General features: G+C 42.2%; 1 protein-coding gene across 2 annotated transcripts in view; it reads left to right on the top strand.

The window, feature by feature from the left end:
- The first annotated feature begins 212 nt into the window (after positions 1–212).
- The window catches only part of INSC (INSC spindle orientation adaptor protein), a 136,120-nt gene continuing 119,776 nt past the window's right edge, over positions 213–16,556 (top strand). Inside the window, exons 1-2 of one of the 2 annotated variants that reach the window (XM_081926123.1) lie at positions 262–314; positions 3,618–3,668. The gene's annotated coding sequence lies outside the window, so the exon portion shown is untranslated. Of the gene's footprint in view, positions 315–3,617; positions 3,669–16,556 lie in introns of both variants that reach the window. The other variant, XM_081926124.1, reaches the window with a different exon arrangement.

Consider the following 16,556-nt stretch of genomic DNA (forward strand, 5'->3'; position numbering starts at 1 on the left):
TTGTCTTGATCCTTAAGGACTTCCTGCCAATGCTCTTTTAATGAATCTGAGCATGTGGGGGTAGATGGAAGAAGATGGCCTTTGCTTTCTGCCTAGGGTGACTGTTTCTTTAAATCAACTTCTAGTAAATGCTCCCATCCAGGAAAGAGCAGAAGTTTGCAGGAAAGCCACGTGAGGGGAGGAGAATGAGGAGACAAAGAATAGATCCAAGTGGTTACAAAAGGGATTGCAGTGGTGATTTATTCCTCCAGGCTAGTTTAGAGAAAATCTAACTGAGCAGTTTGTTCTTCAGAAATCTAAGAAAGTGAGAAACTGTAAGTATATAGAGTTTTTCAAAAGATGAAACTTTAAGCAGCAGGGTCAGCTTTGTAGTCTACTCTGTCTTTGCTGGGATCTTGCAACGAATCCTCCTGTTCTCTGAGAAATAGAGAGATTTCAGCCAAAACCTGTAATTTACCAGACTAACATCCTGTAGAGAGATAGTTTAGTTTTTAAGGGACAATTACTAAGCTAAGAAAAGAAAATGCTGTTTGATGCATTTGTATTGGCTTGCTTAATTATATATACCGTTCACTTTTCTTAAGCGTAGGTTTTTCTTGCTTTTAGGGGGGAAAAACAACATTGGGTGTGCCCCGTCTGCATTTCATGTTGGAAGCATAGAATTTCCACATGTGGGATCATTTACTTCTTTCAAAAGCAGCAAAAAACAAATGTAGTTTTGAATCCAATTGAAAATAAATCTTGTTCCAGATAAAGAAACAGAGGCACACCTTTCCAGCGCAGAGAGTTGAGTGTGCATCTCAGTTTCTCGTGGCTTCCTCACATGCATATTTTTGGGATATTTCCTGTGTGGGTTTCCCATTATGCTGTTTTCTTGGGCAGCAAGAAAGATATGCAAAGATCTGAGCTGAGAAATAAAGAGGGGGAAAAGTATTGGGGAGGGAAAACTCTGCTGTCTGAAAAAGATATGATCTCTTTTGCTGACAATTCTTTTCAACGGACAATGTTCTCTTCAGTGCCCCTAGTCTAGTGAGATACATGCAGTGCAAATTGTGATCATATCCCAAGGCTTCCTTTTCAGACTTCTCAAATGGTGTGCAATGAGAGGATATTAATGGAGGCTAAACTATATATATCGGAGGAGTATGAAGGAACAGTGGAAGCAGTGGCTGCATATGGCTTGCTTTGGGTTGCCTGGTGGCACAACCCACGTATTTACTGAATATGGAGTAAATATGGTATGTACATTTGTTTTTGCAGATGCTTAAACATTTCCCTGCTCACTTAGGCTGAACTTAGAACTGGCCTGATTTTGTCCACGAAGAAACTGGAATAACTTGGATGGATTGTACAAATTAATGGGCGATAAGGCGAGCCAGGGACGTGGGTGGCGCTGTGGTGTAAAACCACTGAGCCTTGGGCTTGCCAATAGAAAGGTCGGCAGTTCGAATCCCCACGACGGGGTGAGCTCCTATTGCTTGGTTCCTTCTCCTGCCAACCTAGCTGTTCGGAAGCACGAAAAAGTGCAAGTAGATAAATATGTAAGCGGCTTTTCTGTGTGCTGCTCTGGTTTATCAAGAAGCAGCTTAGTCATGCTGACCACATGACCCGGAAAAACTGTCTGCGGACAAACGTTGGCGCCCTCGGCCAGTAAAGCGAGATGAGTGCCGTAACCCCAGAGTTGTTTGCGACTGGACTTAACTGTCAGGGATCCTTTACCTTTACCTTTTTTTAAGACTAGCCACAATGGCTATATTTTGTCTATACTGTCAGAGGTAGTCAGCCTCTGAATACGAGTTGCTGATACTCACAAGTATGGAGAATGCTGTTGCACTCAGGTCTTGCTTGCAGGCTTCCCATAGTTATCTGGTAGGCTCCTGTGAGAACAGGGGGCTGGACTCGATGGGCCATTGGCCTATTCCAGCAGGGAGGTAGAATAGCACTAAGGAGTAACAATGCAAGCAACGTCCCCTAGCAGAAAAGCAACCAAGCAGACCAAGTAGACTTCAGAGAGGAGCGAGAATAAAAGAGACTAGTTTAAAAGACCAAATAGAAACAAAAGGTGTTGTGTTTTTTTTTTTGGGGGGGGGGGGTTAGGATAGCGATCAGAAGGCAGCCCTTTTTAGGCAAGCTTTTAATGTTTAATAAACTATTGTATTTTCATATTCTGTTGGAAGCCGCCCAGAGTGGCTGGGGAAACCCAGCCAGATGGGCGGGGTATAAATAATAAATATTATTATTATTAGTTATTAAAATGGGAACCATCCCTGGAAAAACAGAGAAACTGAGATGATAGGTTACCCTGCTTTGCTCGTGACCTGGTTTCTCACCTTCTAAGTGCCCAAGGGCCTGCTTCCATGCTTTAAGGAAGGGATGGGGAACCTGTGGTCTTGCCAATGTTGTTGGACTTCAACTCCTGCCATCACTGACCATTGGTCATGCCGGTTGGGTCTGATGGGAATTGGAGTCCAGCAACATCTATACACTGCTTTCAAAAGCTCCCAGTTGGATGGCTCAGTTGGTTGGAGCATGGTGCTAAGAATGCCAAGGTTGCAGGTTTGATCCCCATATGGGACAGCTGCATATTCCTGCACTGCAGGAGGTTGGACTAGATGATCCTCAGGTCCCTTTCCGACTCGATGGTTCTAGGAATTAACTCCTCTGTCAATCCTGCTGCCGCTGTGCTGAGGAAGAAAGCACCTGGAGGCTGACTGCGTGCGACATATAGACATGCTCTCCCAGCAAACCATGAGCAGTAGTCAAGAGCAGAAGCAAGGGAAGAGTGAACTGGGAACTTTTCAGCAGGATGTGACAGCATGCTGCTTGTTCACATAACGATACATTTGGAGAAGACTCTTGACGGTGCAAACCTATACATATCTACTCAGAAATAAGTCCCATTGTGTTCAGTGAAACTCCTTAGAAGGTGGGTATAGTGCCAAAAGATGTGCTTTAGTTATCGTAAGCGATTGAGCAAAGTAAGATTTGCTTTTGAAGGAAACACCTGCGACATTCTCCAGATGGTAAATGTATTTGTGCTATGTCTTTTTTTAAATATAAAAAGTCCAAAATTTCATTTCAGGGAAAAAAAAGAATCTTGACAGTTTTTAAACATTTTTGTGATTAAACTGCATTTACAGATTTTTCCTGTATAGTGCATCTGGCACTTTTATTTGTGTGTGATGCTTCCTCCATTACAGGCCCCTGGGAAAAAAAAGCATCTATGTTTATCTTGCTCTTTGAATGTGCTCGGCTCCTTTTCTCTGGGCTAGTTTAACCTCACCAGGGCCTTTAATTATGCTTCTCCTCCTCCAGCTGACCACCATAAAACTTCAAGCCCTTGCCACAAATCTGTAAAAATGTTTCTACTGCAATGGGAGACAAAAATAGAATAATTCCATGTCTTTTTGGATAGATGCCTAGTTGAAACTATGCAGTGTTTGACTGACAGAAGGCTGTAGTCTTTGCTGAAAAGTGGGTTTCCCTTCTTCAATGCACTGCATTTAGTTTTTAAGAGTATACAAGCAAGGGAAGGAAGAGAGGATTTATACTGGTTAGCCTCTGATGTTGACTGTTCCTTTTGTCTAACTTTCTGTGACTTATCATCATTCGGTCAGATTTTCTTCTTGACTTCCCCATATTCTTGGAGCACATCGTCATATGAACGAGTGAGTATTTACTTCTTTGGTTTTGAGTGGAGTGACTATCTTAGTTCCTTAAAGTTGTTATTTTATATGCAGCTGGATAGAATATCAAATACCAGTAGTGATCTTGGCACTAAAATTGTTCACTCTCTAACAGTTGTCATAAAAACAGACCTCCCAATTGTTCTTTAGATCATTTCAATGATAACTCTGCTTTATATGCAAGCAAGCAGCAGAAAGAAGCATGGAAAATAGTTATGAAAAAGTTTTGAATGTGCATTCCCTGGAGTCTTCTACTTTACAGCGATTCCGTTTACTTTCTGCATCTGCCTGCGTTTTAGCCAGAAATTGTATGCATAAGAAGAATTACAAAACTAGTTGGTAAATGAAGATAACAAAGCAAAAAATAAAAAAAATGATATTCACTGGTGAGTTATAGAATGAAAAATGAAAACAAAAGAATATTACAGTGATGCATCAACATTCACAGTCTTCTAATGTGCCTGTGAGACTGCATTAATGCCCACCAGGATATCAATCCTTCTGGTAAATTTGCTTCATTTTACCGAATAAGTTTAGTTAATTCTGACAATCTTTTCCAAATGCTGTTGAGCATTATGTCCTGTCTATCTTTGTATATATGGTCATGAGGTTTCTTAAAACTTTTGTAGGCGATTTATCTATACAGTACTGATGTTTTCATATATGGTTGCTTCTTCATTTATTTCGGTGTAATGTTACTGGAAAGAAAACAACCACATTCCATTGTTGAGGGGGAAAGTTTTTTGAAGTTGTATATATGCCATATTCCAGAAGCTGCTGGCGTTTTATAATTTAAACAAGCAGGGGATTCCTTGAATGAATCAGAAGAGTAGTACTGATTATTCGTGTGAAAGAGAAAAAGGGTAATGAGTTCAGTCCTATGCGCATTAATAGGAATCAAGATTGTGTCTCCGCTTTGAAGTTGCAATTGCAGAATGGTGACTATGGCCCAGAGCAGGGATGAGTTACCTGTGACTCTCCAGATGTTATTGGACTTCAACTTCCAGCAGCCCCAGCCAGCATGACCAAGGATCAGGAGTGATGGGAGTTGTAGTCCAGCAACCGCTGGAAACTCACAGGTTCCCCACAGCTGGCCTAAAGGGAGCAAAGGAAAAGGACAGAGTGAAGCAGCTGCATCTACCACCAGAAACTTGCCAGGGGAGCGGGCAGTAATTGAGATGCTGAGGAAAAGATGTACGTCTGCCACATAGCCTGCTCTGCACTCCTTAAGTTATCCTAATGTCCTCAGAGGACACTGTGTTGTTGCTAGTACTGAAGAAAAAGCCAAGTTCCAGTTTGGTTGCTCGAGTAGAAGAATGCCGTTCTTCTCATGTGGCAAAATGTCTGGCTCCCAAATATGCTTCCCTCTCACCCCTGGTAGTTTTCAGAGGGCCCTTCCCTTTCTCTGTCGTCTTAAAGAAGTAAACAAGCCGGGTGTGTATATTTGTGAAGAGTGTGTGTGTCAGGGTGTTTTTTGTACTGTTAATACTTTAATACTATGTCTTACTGCTATTAATAGGCCTAATAATCCTTACTAGTATTGATGGGTCATTCAGGTATTGCAAATGGGTCATTTGTAACAGGTGGTGTGTTTTTTGCTTATTGGATTTTCTGTGGAATGGGTCAATCTGAATTAAAATGGGACAGTGGGGGAGACTGGCATTTAGATGCTGACAACATGGTGTTGATGCTGCAAAAAAGTGTATATGCATGAGGAGCACCTATCGCGCAATAGGCTCCAGTAGTTTGTGACAGGGAGGGATGAGCAGTTTGTGCGTGTGTTAAAGATGGTTGAATGGCTATGTGTGAAAATGAGACATGGTTGTGTAGAAAAGTTATTACAAATAACACAAAACACCCACATCTATAAATTTTTGTGGAGTTCTCTTTGTAATATCTACAGCGGTGCTATATCTTTCCAGTTCTTTATTCCTTAGCCAAGTTTAGCAGCAAACCAGATGCCAAGAGTGGCATGAGGAGCCCTTTGAATCTACATGTGGGCCATATATAACTACCATTCCTTTGAGGAATTCTTAGCAGATAAAAAGTTAGCTAGACCAAGTTTGGATATAACACTAGGGCAAGCAAACATATGCTCGGGTCACTGGAGAGATCGTGGCTGCTTTTACCACCTCTGCTCCTACTACAACTTCACGTGGCTGTGATCCAAGTCATGGTTTATGTATGAACTCATGGTTTATCTTGCTCCAGGCTCAAATGTAATGCCAAACCATGGCTTTATCTCACAGCAATGTGGCAGCAGTAGGATTGGAGAAGGTGCAAAACAGCCACGATCTTCTCGCTGGGAAGCTGCATGTCTGGGAATTCATGTTAAGTACAGTGGTACCTCAGGTTACATACGCTTCAGGTTACATACGCTTCAGGTTAAAGACTCCACTAACCCAGAAATAGTGCTTCAGGTTAAGAACTTTGCTTCAGGATGAGAACAGAAATCGGGCTCCGGCGGTGCAGCAGCAGCAGGAGGCCCCATTAGCTAAAGTGGTGCTTCAGGTTAAGAACAGTTTCAGGTTAAGTACGGACCTCCGGAACGAATTAAGTACTTAACCTGAGGTACCACTGTAATGGTTTGACTGAGTGTTGCATGTGATCTGGGACAGTGACTTTACTTGGTTTGCCTAGGGACCATCAGTAAGCACTACTATACTTTCGAAAACCTCTATCTCTTCCTTATTACAATTTCTTTAGAGCTGTTCAGATAATTTATACATAGCATAACTTCTCAGTATGAATAAGTTGTAAATGTGTCTCTCAGTGAGATGAGTGCCGCACCTCATAGTCGCCTTTGACTGAACCTTCTAGGGATCCTTTACCTACCTTACCTTTTTTTTTACCTATGTGAATTAGGAATGTGTGCGTGGAGGTGGGGAGGAGAGTTCAATCTTGTTTGTGTTTTAACAAGAAACTACATAATCCACACTTCTCAAACCTATGTGTGAATTATAAGACAGACCCTTCACAATTCTGCAGAACATTTCTCCAGCTAGGTAATGTGTACAAAAATCTGTACACATGGATAAAATTGAAATATATAGAAAAATAAAAAAATGTCCAGTAGCACCTTAGAGACCAACAATTTTTAAAAATTTTAAAATTTTGTATATATTTTGACTGCGTCAGACCAACACGGCTACCTACCTGAAACTAGAAACATGGATAAAATGTATATTAGCAAAAAGAGCATACAAATATGTAAGAACATAAGAAGAGCTTGTTGAATCAGGCTGATGTTCCATCTAATCCAGCATGCTGTCCTCACAGTGGCCAACCAGATGACTCTGGGAAACCCACAAGCAGGATCCAAGCACAAGAGCACACACCTCTGTAGTTTTCAGCAACTGGTATTCAAAGCATTACTGCCTGTAATTGTGGAGGCAGAGCATAGCCATCATGGCTCATAGTCACTGCTAGCCTTCTCCTCCATGATCTACCATAACTCCATGTGTGATATTAGGCAGAATTGCTTCGTGAAAAAGTGTATAGGCAAAATTGCAGGAGACTATAAATAGCAGGAGAAATTTGCACTGAAATGCTGATGACTTTTCATGAGGACTTGCTTAAAAATAAAATAAAATCGCCTGCTGATGTGGAAATGTGGAGAAAAATAATTGATTGGGAAAATGAGAAGCAGAGACAAACCACAACCAACAGATTTGCCCATGCTTATTGTGCATGCACTGGGACTCCCTTGACATTGGCCCTTAATCATATAAGCGCTCCTCCTCTTCAAGAAAACAAGTCTTATCCTTTGCTGTCTTCTACTCACCTGGTTTTGCCTTCAACTGCAGGCCACCACCCACCCACCGACCCACCTGCGCCCACTATTAGCACAGCACTGGATTTTACCCAAGGTCTTTTACCAGTTCCCCAAGCTGAAGTTTCAAGTAAAGCTCCCCTGACACTGACATAAACAAGATGGCTTGCTGAATACCTCTCTTCCGAAGTAGAAAGGTGCAAGGCTATATGGAGTCCACCAAAGACTTCATCAGGGCTTTAGTGTTTTAAACCAGGGATGGGGAACTTGTTGTCCTCTTTCGAGATACCGGTGGACTTCAGCTCCCATCAGCCCCAGTCAACATGCCCAGTGACCAGGAACAATGGGAGTCGTAGGACAGCAACACCTGGAGGGCCAGCTGCTTTAAACCTTTTCATTCCCAGGACTGATGCATTCTGCCTTTGCATTGTGGAAGAATCCTATGCACATTTAGCAGGCAATGAACTCCATTCAACACCTTTTTGTTATTCACTTAAGAGTGAGTGGTACTAACACATCTACTTCAGTATAAAATCCAGATGCTGAAATTAACAACTCCGATCCTCATATACTTGTCATGACCTAGAAACCATCATGACTTTAGTGTGCATTTATCATGAGTGCCTAATTTAATTTGTTACTAGACAGCTCAAATTTAAATGAGAAATAATCACTGTATTGTTTTGGAGTGCCTAGAGAATAGGTTGCAAAAGAATAGAAATGAATTGTGGTATAAAATCTAAATACGGCAGTAAACAAAAAAAATCCTAATGGAGTCTTTGGTGTTGAATTGTGTGGAGAGTTTTGTTGTTGGTAACAAAAGTGAAATTGAGATTTGAGCTGAAAACATTCCATTGTATGTTTCCATAGCAACATATGGCAACCTGTACAATAACAAGCCAAGGGCATTGATTGATACAGCCTGTCCTCTGTTCAGGAAAACTGTTCCTCCATTCCTTATAATTATGGAAAGAAACAAAGAGTGATACATAAATGAGAAAAGTCCCTGAGAGCTTGACTTGCTGTCTTCCCTAAGTGAAGACCATGTCTTTACAGAGCTCTTGTTCATATGATACTCAGGGAATTTGTGTGGTAATGGAACAGTGGTGATGCCATGAAGGGGTGGGGAACTTTAACTTCCAGCAGTGCTAGTGGTCAGGGCTGATGGCAGTTGGGGTCCAGCAACATCTGAAGGGCCACAGGTTCCCAGGCTTTGATAATGACGTATGAGCTAGTCTTCAAAGAATAGCTAGTCCACAAAGGACCCATTAGCAATTCCTTCCCTCTCTTTCAGAGAGATATCACATGAACAGGCCTCCACATTATCAGACACTTGTCTGAAGGTCGCCAGTCATGGCTGGCCCACCTATGAGGCAGAGTGAGGGCACCACCTCACGCGGCAGAAACCTCAGGGGCGGCCAATCCCAATGTAGATATTTACACCCCCCCCAATGTAGATCTTCATTCACCCCTTCTTCTCTGGCAGGGAGGGAGGCACCATTTTGTAGTTCACCTCAGATGTCAAAATGTCTTGGGCTGGCTCTGCCACGGTCATATGTTTTCACTTGCAGGGTACATTGGTACATTGGATTGGAGAGTGCCAGTTCTCCACCACATAGAAGCCTCAGGTCAGATATGAATATTGATGTGAACTGAAGGTAAGAAGACATATGAAAGCCTAGGGAGGTGGGACCTGGGAAGGCTTGTGGGGAAAGTTCTCTCCATTTCTCCCCAAGGAATAAAAAAATAATAAGAGAAAAATCAAGAATCTGTGGAATGAAGTGAAAAAACTATGAAGCGTTTTATTTTTTTGGAATGACTTACTTTTAAAGGCAATTTTTTACTCAAAATGTATAGTATTATGTAAGATAATCTACAGCAATAAAGAATGGTAAGTGGTGTGTACATTGTGGGTAGACTTAAATTCCCTAAAGAACAGAAGAGCATGCTGCCCCACACTTTCTAGGCATGGGTCTGAGTGGTTTTGCCTTTGTCCTGCTGCTTTCTGGAAAATCTGCTCTTTGGCGCTAAATCAGAACAAATGGCAATCTGCAGAAAACCCAGTTGCTGTTTGTTCTAATTCAGTGCTAAACCGTTGGGTTTTCCCAGGGAAAAGTGCAGAGCAAAAGGAAGTGTGGATCAGCCCTGAATTGCCTTTGCCATTTCACAGCCCATTCACCTAGTGATCCTTTTACAGTTCCTTTTTTGTTCTAATGACCCTGAACAATTTGGTGTCAGCAGCAAGCTACTTGCTTGTGAATTACGGCTTGTCTGCTTTGAGTGACCTTTGCTCTAGATTCCACAAGAAGCAAGCATCCTTCATCGGCTGTCTTTTCTGACCTGACCCTTCCCTTCTGGTTGACCCTTTCACTTCTCCCCTCAAATTACTGTGGCACAGACACACTGCGACAGACTGGAAAGCAAGCGGATTATTGATCTGCCGTGCCAGAGGATAGAAAGGTGAGCCGTTCCCAGCCATGCTTACCTGGGAGGAAGTTCTACTGTAATAGCACAATCTAGTTAGTGCCTCAATGAGTGACAACATGTGCCGTATCCTGGGCTTGACCACTGAAAGCATGTTAGTAACAAAATAACTTAATAAAACCTAAAGCTCGCTCCCATAGGGACGTGGATGGCACTGTGGGTTAAACCACAGAGCCTAGGACTTGCCGATCAGAAGGTTGGTGGTTCAAATCCCCGCAACAGGGTGAGCTCCCGTTGCTCGGTCCCAGCTCCTGCCAACCTAGCAGTTTGAAAGCATGTCAAAGTACAAGTAGATAAATAGGTACTGCTCTGGCGGGAAGGTAAACGGCGTTTCTGTGTGCTGCTCTGGTTCGCCAGAAGCAGCTTAGTCATGCTGGCCACATGACCTGGAAGCTGTACGCCGGCTCCCTCGACCAATAAAGCAAGATGAGCACCGCAACCCCAGAGTCAGCCACGACTGAACCTAATGGTCAGGGGTCCCTTTACCTTTACCTTTAAAGCTCGCTCCCACTGGAGACAGTGAGAGCCACCAACTTGGGTTGACTTTAAAAAAGGATTCGACAAATTCAGTCGATACTAGCCACAATGGCTATTTTCTATCTCCATCATCAGAGGCATCAAACCTCTGAATCCCAGTTTCTGGGACTTGCAGGTAGGCAGAGTGCTGTTGGGTTCATGGCCAGCTTACAGGCATCTGGTTGGTCACTGTGAGAAGAGGATGCTGGGCTAGATCCAGCATGCTCACCTTGTAGTCTTATGTTCTTACATGTCTACTTAGATATGAAGCTTACTGTCATGGATAAAGGATTGTAGCCTAAATTTTATAAATATGCCCGTCATGGCATAGTTGCTAGGTGATAAGCAGTGAGGTCTCCCAAAGATCTGTTCATAAATGAATTGGAATCAGGAGTGGGGTGCCCAAGTTTGCAGGGAATATAATAGTATTCAGGATGATGAAAACCCAAGCAGTCTGTGAAGGTCTCCAAACTGTGAATAGGAAAGAATGAAAGAAAAATGGCAAAAAAGATGTTTAACCCCCATTTCAACAAAAGATAACAACACATATCCCTTATTTCTTCTTATAAACCACTTTCAAAATTTAGGAAGGGGTAAAACCACAAGATGTAAACTTGCAAAAGCTTATGTGGGTTGCAATGTGTGCCTTCAGATGAGCACATAATAAATTTGTACAAAACAGCTAAAAACTGGGAAAGGAATCAATAAGAACCACTGATGTTTTCCCTTTAGAAGCCCATCAAACAAAAGGATAAGCGTGTGTGGCTTGGTTTAACCACTTTCTCTCTCTTTCCTGCCTGCCGTCTTTTAATTCCTTCGTTTCTCTGACCTGCACCTTTTGTGACTGGCTCACTGGAACTCTCCAGGGAGGATCAGTATCGGGTCTAATAAGCTTGCTGTTACTTTACACCAACTGGAAAATAAATGTTTCATCTGTTAAATTGGCAAATAGAAAATGTTTTTTCCCCCCTAGAAGAATGAGGACAATAGAAAAGTATTTTTTGCTTTGATGCGACTGAGAGCAGATAAAATGGATTCAAAGCTATGGACGTAAGTGTCTTCAGTGAACACTGACTTATATAAGACTTCTCATTCTTTATTTAGCTGTTTGCACTGAAATGTGATCAGATGAACACTGCATGGTCCACTTGAAATGCTTGTTGCAGGCTGTGACATTCTTAGAGCTATAAGACCTTGACTGCAGCACATAAGAAGCTTGCTGTGAATTCAAGTCCTGGGGGGAAAATAGCCTGTTATGAACAATGCAAGAACATGTAACTCCAGACTGTTTGTTCATTTAGGTCTCGGTTCTTCTCTTTGTTAGTTTGGGGCTCAGTACTGCTATTGAATGCATTGTTTTTAACTGGCAACAGTGCCGGCAGACATTAGGGGTTTCTGTTTGGGTTTCTGTTTATTTCTTATTTTTTAATGTGCTTCATACATCTGACTACATTTCACTGGTTTCACTTAGTTAAACGTTCTTTTTCAGGATTATAAAGTATAAAAGGAAGCTCTTTCATGGTATAAACAGGAGGGGCAAAGTGATATATTCTAAAATAAATGGCCCAAAAGGCAGGCTGTCCCAAGACCATTTCATGTCAATACTTTCCTTATACCTTAATAATCAGAGACATAGGTGCTTCTGAGAAACAATTGCATATGATTTAAAACACGAAGGGTGTGTGTGTGTGTGTGTGTGTAGGTGTAGTCTTCCACCCACCCTCTCTGATTTGGTACGGGATTTAAAATAAAATTTGTGAAAATTTGATTAAGGATTTAATGGGAATATAATAAAACACAACCTTCTGAATTTGTCAATAAGCTACCAAACCATGCAAACAGGCTAGATTAGGGAGATATGGTAGAGATAGTATGAATATAGTCTTGCACATCAGTGGGACTCAGTGGCATAGCATGGGTTGTCAGCACCCGGGGCAAAGCAAGTAATTTGCGCCCCCTAACCCGTGGATTTGTGCCCCCTAACCCTAACCCCCAGATGTTGCGCCCGGTGCGGCCGGCCCCCCCTGCACCCCCCACGCTACGCCACTGGTGGGACTTCATTACATCTATGAACAGAGTCAGCTGATTCTTTGCAGCCAGGACATGGAAAGCTGCTTTGTATTGAGTTGGACCTTCTGTATACAAATTATTTGCTCTACCATTGAGCTGTGGCTGCTCTTGAAAAGAGCCCATGGGATGCATGTTGACCATCCTGGATACAAAAAAAAGTAGATACTGTGATCTGGAGAAAAAATAAGGAATGCAATATAAAATTATGGATTAATTTTCTGTACCCTTTCTTCAACAATTAAGTCCTTTGGTTAAATCTGTTCTGGATTAAGGTTAAATTTAGTTTTTAACTAGAAGAATCCAATCTAACCTTGGCTGCTTGGGAAGTCAACATATCTTTGGAATGCTTTAGTAAATTTGATTTGATTATATTATGTTGATTTGACAATTAACTGTATCTAAATGCAATTCTTCTTATGATGATTAACTTCAGGCAAATGGAGTCAGCAGAATGCTAGTTCTGATGGATTCTGGAACACGTCAAATGAAAAAGTGGCTCAATTCATAATATGCATGCGAGTCTCTGCAAGATAGTTTATTCATTTTCTAAATACACTATGCAATCGATCTCTTTTGCATTGATAGCTATAGCATCAAAGCAATTTCTTTCAAGATATTCGGAAACATTAAATGTAATAGAAACACTGGTGAAATAAATTCAAAGTTTATATATTTTACCGATTCTAGCATTCAAAGTTTAAGTATCATACTTGTTCTAGCAAAATGAAACATATAATTGATGTCTAGGTTTGTAAGATGTGTAAGTCTTACTAAAGAGCCAGGTATCCATTATGTGGAGGAAGTGATTGGTATGGCAATATGATGGGAGTTGTAGAGTGCAAGCTTTGCATTTGAAAATGTCCTAGGTACAATTACTGACAACTCCAGATAAGGCTGGGGAAGAGCCCACTATGAAACCTCAAAGAACCAACATCAGTAAGTGCATAGTACTGTACAAATGGTCTGACTCTGTCCTATGACCACTTCCTATGTTCCTAGGTCATCCAGGAGAAGCATCAGCTGCCAGTACTTGCTCCCTGACTAGCAGGTATGCTTCTAGAATTCATTTCTTCTAATCATAAGAGCTTTGGCCCATCAAGTCCAGCATCCTGTTCTCACAGTGGCCAAACAGATGCCTCTGGATTATTTTCCTTTCTCCACAAATCTCTTGTTAAAAGCCAGGTTCATAAACTGTGTGGCAAAGTAACAGCCTACAGAGTTAAAATAATGTAAATATTAGCCCATGCATTGATGTCCTATTTAGCAAAGGTAGACTCCAGCCAATTGCATTTGAAAATAGAAACACTGGATTTCTTTAATCTATATTCGTGGCGGCGGCAGTGGCAGGGGGATGAAGCAATTGAAACTATATAAATAGATTGTTCTGCATCTTTGTTGATTTGAGCATCCGTTTATGTAATCACATAGATGAAAGGGGTTCTATGAGGACACAACACTTTCTAGTTTTAAACGCCGCAAAACTATTTTCCACCTCAGATCCACTCTTCAGTTATCTGGGACTAAAGATGCATTGAAATAAGTGAGAATAAGATATCCTGTTCTTCCGTTCAAACCTAATACGATATATATATATATATTTTGGAAAAGATTAAAGTTCAGGGCTCTAAAATAAAAAAATAAATAAACCACCTCGCGTTCTTAACAATGCAAATGAGGAACTGTGACATCTGCAGCCTAGATGAAAATTCTGTTAAAAGGCAAGTGCTGAAGGGGGCTTTGTCTGTGCTCTTCCTCACTAGACATACATCCACCTGGGTAATTGGTACATTTTTTTGTTCTCTTTTCCTCTCCCCATTCCCGTAAGTAGAGATTCTCTAAGTAGAACGCAGATTCTCATTAGCCTTGTTCATGTGTTATGCTTCCGTGATGCCAGTCGTGTGAGGGAGGAATCTGGGATTGCGCCTGCAGCCCCTGGGTTTTGTCTGTCAAGTTCTGAACGCCTTCCGGTGGAAAAGCAGGTCAATTTCAGTCACTCATTTTTCCAATATTACCCTCAGTTCTCCAAACTTCCACAGCTGTTTGCAATTTTATTTGTTAAAAAACCAACAGTAATGGAAATTCCGCATTGTTGTATGTAAATTTCTTAATGTACACATCTTTGTAAAGCAATTTCCCCATATATTATGCATTTTGGTGGGGTGGTCTGCCCCGGGTATCACCACAGAGGCAGGGTGACAAAATGCTGAGCGGCACTCACCGTGGGCCTGCAGCACGCCCAAGCCACGTGCCTCTCCTGGGAGTGACTCTGTGGCTTGGGTGCCCGCAGGCTCTGCGCTGCCCCAAACGGTCTGCCCACTGCCTCCCCCTCAGCTGTAAGCGGCTGAGTGGGAGGAGGCAGGCAGACTCCTGGGAGGCCCCGCGGAGCGTCCTGCCCTGACTGGCCCCACCCCTGGGCGCAGGGCACGCGCACCGACCCAGGCTCCCGATCGGCTTGCTCCGCCACTGTAAAACAACAGAGATGATTGTTGACGCCTATGGCTCCTGCCCCAACATAATACATCTTCAGCAGTCCTCTCACAGCAGAGAGACGTGTTAGTCCCATTATGTGGATATGGCACAAACCTTCCAAGCATGTGCTGCACTGAGTCCACAGTAAACTGCTGTGTGGAAGTACCCTTCGTCTTCAAGTCAACTTTGGATTTATTTCTTTTGAAGACAATTTGAGTTTGCCAGAATATTGGAGTCTCATTTTTAGAGAGAAACCTTTCCGTTTCCCTTGCTCCAATTTAACAGCACACACGCATACAGAATTTGGGCTTATTTGTGGTAACTCTCCTTTTGCACAATATTGACAAGATGCATGATTGTGTCGTGTTCTGTTTCACGACTGCCCTCTCCACCCACAGCGTGACTTCAGGGAACTTGGAAAGCATAAAATTGCAAAAATGCTGGCACCTGAAAGCATTTGAAGAATAATCCCTTCCTTTTCATTAGGTCACGACTTTGCTCTTTAATTTCTTAAACGGCAAGCAATCTGCATAAGGTGCTTAGCATACAAAGTAAGATGTTTTGCCATCCTTTGGCTTTTGACATGCTATTTTTCTAGAGGTTTCTGTACGGCAGAGAACTTGGGATATTTACAGATGGATTTAGATGCGGAAGATCTGGAACAAAACATAGATGTCATATAAAATGTCCAGGGGTTTGCAAATCCCTGTGCCTTTTGCTGAGAGATTTAGAAAGGAATGTACAAAAGTCACATCAATCTTTGTGAGAAGCTACCTGGGGAAGATGATGACTCTGTGAAACATGGGGATTTTAAGCCAAGTAGATTTAATAAGAGTTGACAGGAAAATGGATGTTGATTTTTTTCTGGTCATGTTATGAGTGGATGTGTATTTCAATGTGCACTGTAAGGCTTGTTAATAAAAAAGAAGGTTTTCTTGCCCTCCATTTTCGTTGAACGAGACTGACGGTGAAAAGGATCTAGGAGTCTTGGTTGACCACAAACTTGACATGAGCCAACAGTGTGACGCGGCAGCTAAAAAAGCCAATGCAATTCTGGGCTGCATCAATAGGAGTATAGCATCTAGATCAAGGAAAGTAATAGTGCCACTGTATTCTGCTCTGGTCAGACCTCACCTGGAGTACTGTGTCCAGTTCTGGGCACCACAGTTCAAGAAGGACACTGACAAACTGGAACGTGTCCAGAGGAGGGCAACCAAAATGGTCAAAGGCCTGGAAACGATGCCTTATGAGGAACGGCTAAGGGAGCTGGGCATGTTTAGCCTGGAGAAGAGGAGGTTAAGGGGTGATATGATAGCCATATTCAAATATATAAAAGGATGTCACATAGAGGAGGGAGAAAGGTTGTTTTCTGCTGCTCCAGAGAAGCGGACACAGAGCAATGGATCCAAACTACAAGAAAGAAGATTCCACCTAAACATTAGGAAGAACTTCCTGACAGTAAGAGCTGTTCGACAGTGGAATTTGCTGCCAAGGAGTGTGGTGGAGTCTCCTTCTTTGGAGGTCTTTAAGCAGAGGCTTGACAACCATATGTCAGGAGT

The sequence above is a fragment of the Podarcis melisellensis genome (assembly GCF_964234715.1).
Source record: "Podarcis melisellensis genome assembly, chromosome: 1".
NCBI lineage: Eukaryota > Metazoa > Chordata > Lepidosauria > Squamata > Lacertidae > Podarcis > Podarcis melisellensis.